This window comes from Schistocerca piceifrons, unplaced genomic scaffold (genome assembly GCF_021461385.2).
Source record: "Schistocerca piceifrons isolate TAMUIC-IGC-003096 unplaced genomic scaffold, iqSchPice1.1 HiC_scaffold_808, whole genome shotgun sequence".
NCBI classification, from domain to species: Eukaryota; Metazoa; Arthropoda; class Insecta; order Orthoptera; family Acrididae; genus Schistocerca; species Schistocerca piceifrons.
This window is the reverse complement of record NW_025729067.1, coordinates 61437-69187: the sequence shown is the minus strand read 5'-3', so window position 1 is coordinate 69187 and position 7751 is coordinate 61437. Positions and strand designations below refer to the sequence as shown.

The 7751-nt window shown below is 44.5% G+C and overlaps 1 non-coding gene across 1 annotated transcript; it reads left to right on the top strand.

Moving 5' to 3' along the window:
• Positions 1-5642: 5642 nt before the first annotated feature.
• Positions 5643-5713, top strand: Trnag-gcc. The gene has a single exon. It is a non-coding gene; the product is annotated as a tRNA-Gly (tRNA).
• Positions 5714-7751: the final 2038 nt, after the last annotated feature.

The window sequence follows — 7751 nt, the reverse complement described above, 5'->3', positions numbered from 1 at the left end:
CAATGAGATAGTGAAGTGGACACTTACAGTACAAAAGCTTACAGGCCGACTTTGTCTGTTGAAAAGGGTCGTAATGTTAATAGGCAGACATCTATCCAGACCATCACACAGGAATTCCAGATTGCATCAGGGTCCACTTCAAGTACTATGACAGTCAGGCGGTAGGTGAGAAAACTTGGATTTCATGGTCGAGCGTTTGCTCATAAACCATGCATCACGCCGGTAAAAGTCAAACGACATCTCGCTTGATGTAGGGAGCGTGACTGAGCAGTGAAAAAACGTTGTATGGAGTAACGAATCACGGTACACAATGTGGCGATCCGATGGCAGGGTCTGGGTATGGCGAATGACCGGTGAACGTCATCTACCTGCGTGTGCAGTGCCAACAGTAAAATTCGGAGGCGGTGATGTTATGGTGTGGTCGTGTTTTTCATGGAGGGGGCTTGCACTCCTTGTTGTTTTGCGTGACACTACCACAGCACAGGCCTACATTGATATTTTAAGCACATTCTTGCTTCCCACTGTTGAAGAGCAATTTGGGGATGGCGATCTTTCTACACGATCGAGCACCGGTTCATAATGTACGGCCTGTGGCTGAGTGGTTACACGACAATAGCATCCCTGTAATGGACTGGCCTCCACAGATTCCTGACCTGAATCCTACAGAACACCTTCGGGATGTTTTGGAACGCCGACTTCGTGCCAGACCTCACCGACCGACATCGGTACCACCCCTCAGTGCAGCACTCCGTGAAGAATGAGCTGCCATTCCCCAAGAAACCTTCCAGCACCTGATTGAACGTATGCCTCATCAAGGCTACGGGTGGGCCAATACCATATTGAATTCCAGCATTACCGATGGAGGGCGCCACAAACTTGGAAGTCGTTTTCAGCCAAGTGTTTGGACACTTTTGATCACATAGTGTACTCTACAGCCTCCGCGCCCCATATACGAGAATGGAGGAACGAAATGACGTAGTCTCTAATGAGAAGGGTTTTTGTGAGAACTCCAGACTCGAAACACAACATTTTGTGTATACATCTTTATTCAGAAGAACCAATCCAATGCATCCATTATATGTTTTCGCGGCGACATGTATGATTGGAAAGGGGGGGGGGGGAGTGGTTTCTGTGGGTGGAAGGAATTCACGAGTCCTTCCAAATGCGAAGGACGACTGCTCTCAAAGGCGCCATCACACACACGTAGAAGTCCTGTTGACGCGATTGTAGGTATCACAGCAGTTGTGGCTGCGAAAACAAATCGTACAACGCACCCATACAGAAAAACTAACTGATGTCGTAATTTACATAATTTCATTCAACATTTGCGTAGTTGCACACTTTGAACATCAAATATACACTCCTGGAAATGGAAAAAAGAACACATTGACACCGGTGTGTCAGACCCACCATACTTGTTCCGGACACTGCGAGAGGGCTGTACAAGCAATGATCACACGCACGGCACAGCGGACACACCAGGAACCGCGGTGTTGGCCGTCGAATGGCGCTAGCTGCGCAGCATTTGTGTTCCGCCGCCGTCAGTGTCAGCCAGTTTGCCGTGGCATACGGAGCTCCATCGCAGTCTTTAACACTGGTAGCATGCCGCGACAGCGTGGACGTGAACCGTATGTGCAGTTGACGGACTTTGAGCGAGGGCGTATAGTGGGCATGCGGGAGGCCGGGTGGACGTACCGCCGAATTGCTCAACACGTGGGGCGTGAGGTCTCCACAGTACATCGATGTTGTCGCCAGTGGTCGGCGGAAGGTGCACGTGCCCGTCGACCTGGGACCGGACCGCAGCGACGCACGGATGCACGCCAAGACCGTAGGATCCTACGCAGTGCCGTAGGGGACCGCACCGTCACTTCCCAGCAAATTAGGGACACTGTTGCTCCTGGGGTATCGGCGAGGACCATTCGCAACCGTCTCCATGAAGCTGGGCTACGGTCCCGCACACCGTTAGGCCGTCTTCCGCTCACGCCCCAACATCGTGCAGCCCGCCTCCAGTGGTGTCACGACAGGCGCGAATGGAGGGACGAATGGAGACGTGTCGTCTTCAGCGATGAGAGTCTCTTCTGCCTTGGTGCCAATGATGGTCGTATGCGTGTTTGGCGCCGTTCAGGTGAGCGCCACAATCAGGACTGCATACGACCGAGGCACACAGGGCCAACACCCGGCATCATGGTGTGGGGAGCGATCTCCTACACTGGCCGTACACCACTGGTGATCGTCGAGGGGACACTGAATAGTGCACGGTACATCCAAACCGTCATCGAACCCATCGTTCTACCATTCCCAGACCGGCAAGGGAACTTGCTGTTCCAACAGGACAATGCACGTCCGCATGTATCCCGTGCCACCAAGCGTGCTCTAGAAGGTGTAAGTCAACTACCCTGGCCAGCAAGATCTCCGGATCTGTCCCCCATTGAGCATGTTTGGGACTGGATGAAGCGTCGTCTCACGCGGTCTGCACGTCCAGCACGAACGCTGGTCCAACTGAGGCGCCAGGTGGAAATGGCATGGCTAGCCGTTCCACAGGACTACATCCAGCATCTCTACGATCGTCTCCATGGGAGAATAGCAGCCTGCATTGCTGCGAAAGGTGGATATACACTGTACTAGTGCCGACATTGTGCATGCTCTGTTGCCTGTGTCTATGTGCCTGTGGTTCTGTCACTGTGATCATGTGATGTATCTGACCCCAGGAATGTGTCAATAAAGTTTACCCTTCCTGGGACAATGAATTCACGGTGTTCTTATTTCAATTTCCAGGAGTGTATGTCAAAAAACGTTCGTACGTACGTTGAACAGTATTAGCTTTTCGTACTTTCTTAGTTTTCATATAGATGCGTACAATATGCTTAGCAAACGGAAATCAAACCATACATTGCGCGTAACACATTTTGTACTAGCAAAATATGTCGTATCCTAACCTAACGAGGGAAGACAGCAACGCCATTGCCGTTTAACACTTTCGCTGCGGCATCGGTGCAGGCGTGCAACTTTCTAGTGCGGCCCGGCAAGTGCGAGCGCGGGCTGGTAACGCTCGAAGCGCGGGCCGGTAACACACTGAAACGGCAGGTACCGCTCGGAGCCGACGCTCCTAACCGCACCTGAGCTACAGGCTGACGTCAAGACCTTGTAAGATCTGTGGGATCATGTTCTATACTGACCTAATGATGACACCGTACGTGCATTACTCCAAATAAGCTTCGACTGTATTGTGGTCATGTTTTAAAGTCTGTTTGCTATCTGACACCTGTAGGGGCCACAGGCGTCATTCAGATGTTCGTGATTTGTTGATAATGTAACAAAAAATACAATTTGGATTCCAAAACGCATATTCTTGAGAAGGAAAAAAAGGAAAAAGGAAACTGGATTAATTTGAAACTTTATTTACCTTAAATGTGCATTTTTAAGATTGACTCTGACAGAGGTCGTCAATTTAGTAACATGTTTGCTTCTGGTGTGAGAGACTTAGCCGTCTACATTTATCATAGACGCCCAGGGGCGCCCGGATGTGTAGAAATTAGTAAGCGAAACACTTTTCCTGCTCCTTTTCACATTGGAAGGTCCGTTAACCGCCATTACGAACAATATACGTTCGACAACTGACCATACAAAACAAAAGGTTACGGTCTTTGATACTAGCTTAGATGCTGCTACTAGACTGACAAGGGAACCTCCCCATCGCACCCCCCTCAGATTTAGTTATAAGTTGGCACAGTGGATAGGCCTTGAAAAACTGAACACAGATCAATCGAGAAAACAGGAAGAAGTTGTGTGGAACTATGAAAAAATAAGCAAAATATACAAACTGAGTAGTCCATGCGAACATATGCAACATCAAGGATAATCTCAGCGCAGGAGCGCCGTGGCCCCGTGGTTAGCGTGAGCAGCTGCGGAACCGGAGGTCCTTGGTTCAAGTCTCCCCTCCAGCGAAAAGTTTTTATTTATTTTGGCAAAGTTATGATCTGTCCATTCGTTCATTGACGTCTCTGTTCACTGCAATAAGTTTAGTGTCTGTGTTTTGCGACCGCACCGCAAAACCGTGCGATTAGTAGACGAAAGGACGTGCCTCTCCAATGGGAACCGAAAACATTTGATCGCAAGGTCATAGGTCAACTGATTCCTCCACAGGAAAACACGTCTGATGTATTCTATACGACACTGGTGACGGCATGTGCGTCACATGACAGGAATATTTTGTCGACCCACTTGTACATTTGGCGAATGGGTAAAAACATTCTTCTACGTTGCCCGATTTAGGTTTTCTTGTGGATGTGATAATTACTCCCAAAAAAGTGATGAAAACATAAGAGTTTGTCACATAAACTGCAACAAATGAATCCAACAGTTTCGCAGTCGCTCACTTTTCCCTGTGCTCTGTCAAAACATATGTTTCAAATTTTTCCGTGTGTAGACCGTCAAATCCTGCCTATGTCCAAGCAAATCTGAACATGTCCTGGAATTTTGGAGAGCGAAGTTGATTATGTGTGAGTGCCTGAACGTTGATAATTGTCTGAAAATAAAAAATTAAACTTTTCGCTGGAAAGGAGACTTGAACCTCGGACCTCTCGTTCCGCAGCTGCTCACGCTAACCGCAGGATCACGGCGCTCCTGAGTTCAATTTATCGTTGATCTTGCATATCTTGCACATCGACTACTCGGTTTGTATAGTTTCATAGTTCCACACAACTTCTTCCTGTTTTCTCGATCGATCTGTGTTCAGTTTTTCAAGGCCTATCCACTGTGCCAACTTATAACTAAATCTGAGGGGGGTGCGATGGGGAGGTTCCCTTGTGAGTAATATGACAGTGAGCACGAACGCTTATAATCGTCAACCGCACTGCGTCGTGGCTTCTTGTGACGCTTATAAGCGTCAGCCGCAGCGAAAGTGTTAAGCAGCATCGCATGCAATACGTTCAGAAATCAGTTGTTTCTGATCATCAACTAGGACGCTAAACAAAAAGGAACACAAGTAACTTCAGTTGTAGAGTACAAATAGTCGGCGTGTGTGTGTGTGTGTGTGTGTGTGTGTGTGTGTGGCGGGGGATTTGGGAGGGAGGGGGGCGGGGAGGTTCGAAGAAAAAATGGATATCACGGTGGTTCAATGTGTGATGAACGTGTGTTTGGGGGGGAGGGGGGGCAGGTATAAGGGGTCATAGTAAGAATATAAAATGTGTGATGAACATGTCTAAAGAGCACAGAAGAGTTCAACACTAATTCGGTGGTTGCGTAATCGAGTATAAGTAGTGAACTGCCAATATTGAAATAAGTAATGAGGACATCATTATAAACGAAATCCTGCGTCTTAATTACATCACTTGCTCGATCGTACGATATCACTGTGGGGTACGTTTTCGCTCTGTAACTGATGGTACCAAGTTATTAGATATTACTACACGTGTTGTTTATTTGTGGTATACGCGAATACGTCATACCAGCATGAGAGGCCTAGCAAACACGCGGGCATCCGTGTTCTGAACGATGTGAGAGAAGGGAAGATCAAGGTCAAGGAATTGATAACGGCTTGTGTTAATCAAGAATGGATATCATATCTAACAAACAAAATATTACTTCATGTACAGATGTCATCACTCTCACTCATAATTGTTACCCTTGGGACGTGCATCTAAGCATCGGTGGTTCAGTGGTAGAATGCTCGCCTGCCACGCGGGCGGCCCGGGTTCGATTCCCGGCCGATGCAAATGTTTTAATTACGTAATTTCATTTCCATGAAGTGTAAAATCCGTAACGATGAAGGTAGCGATGTCACTCACTTCTTCTTCATGTGCGTCTCCTCTAAGAAGGTTGGCTGTCATCATGGCAATTTCTGATCTTGATTTGGCTGATCTAAGGAGTTCTGACGTTGAACAGTTGTACCAATTTTTTAAATTGTCAATCCAGGATGTCCGTCTTCTACCCCTCGTTCTGTTCTCACAAATTTTCCCTTCTAGTATTATTTGCAATATTTTGTAATTTACTCCCCTAATAACATGGCCTAAATATTGTAGCTTCCTTACTTTAATAGTTTTAATTAATTCTTTTTCCTTTCCCATTCTTCTTAGGACATCTTGATTAGTAATCCTCGACACCCAACTAATTCTAAGTATTCTTCTATATGCCCACATTTCAAAAGCTTCTAAACTGTTCATGTCCTTCTTTTTCAATGTCCACGCTTCCATTCCGTATAATAATTTTGAGAATACATAGCATCTTAGCAACCTCATTTTTGTGTTTAAACAAATGTCTCTCGAACAGAATGCATTTTTCATCTTATTAAAGATACTTCTGGCCTGTCCTATTCTCGATTTAATTTCTTCTGAGCTTTCAATCTCCTCATTTACAATTGTTCCGAGATATTTAAATTTACGTACTTGATCGACTCTTTCCCTATTGATTGTAAGATTTTCTTGTTGGTGTGTTTTAGATATCACCATGAACTTAGTCTTGCTTACGTTAAGAGTCAAGCCAAATTCTTCACTTTTTTCTGCGACTTTGTCAAGAAGTAATTGTAGATCTTTGAGGTTTCCAGCTAGTAGTGCAGTGTCATCAGCAAACCTAACATTGTTAATGTTTAGCCCATTCACTTTAATGCCAGCTATTTCATCTGATAGAGCTGCCTGGATTATGTCTTCTGAATACATATTAAACAATAAGGGTGAGAGAACGCAACCTTGTCTCACACCCCTCTTTATTTCTATATCATTCGATAACTCATTTTCTACCTTCACGGTTGCGGTTTGATTGTAGTAGAGGTTATATATAATGCGGATGTCTTTCTTATCAAGTGTTTTCTTTTCTAACAATTCTATGAGATGATCATGACGAACTTTGTCAAATGCTTTATTATAATCCAGGAAGCACACATATAGTGGCTGGTTAACCTCCATACATCGTTGCGCTAATATGTTAAAAGCAAACAATGCTTCTCTTGTACCGAGGGAACTTCTAAAACCGAATTGTGTTTCACTTATACCTTCTTCTACTTTTTTGTATATTCGTTGGTGTATAACTTTTAGAAATATCTTTAAGGTGTGACTCATTAAGCTTATTGTACGGTGATCATTACAAGTTTTGGCATTAGCCTTTTTGGGTAATGTAACAAAGGTAGATGTCAACCAATCCCTAGGAATAATTCCCGAATTATAAATATCATTAAACAATTGTACAAATATATCTATATGGTCTGTTCCTATGAGTTTCAGGATGTCATTTGGTATCTTATCCGGTCCAGGGGCTTTTCCTGTCTTTGATTTGTTGATAACATGTAATATTTCTTCTTTCGATATGCTTGGTCCTCGTTCTCCGATCATGTTATCATAAAATTTTTGATCTTTTCTTGTCTCTTCAAATAGTTCTTTGACATATTCTGTCCACCTGTCCAGTTTACCTTTAACATCAGGAATTATTTTGCCATTTTTATCTAACAATAAACTTGTACTTTTCTTTTTATTAAGTCCAGCTAAATCTTTAACTTTTTTGTGTAAGTTGAAACTATCATGTCTTGTTTCATAACTCTCAATTTCAGAGCATTGTTCCTTGTACCATTCTTCTTTTGCTCGCCGTGTTTCTTTTCGTATTTCTGCATGTAATCTTTTATACTCACTTTCATCTCTATTTTTAAGTATTCTTCTTTGTTCCATCAATTGTAATATCTTCTCTGTCATCCACTTCTTTTTCATGTTGTCGTGTTTGGTCGCCATTGTGTTTTTACATGCATTATTTAATGTGTCTTTTATAAG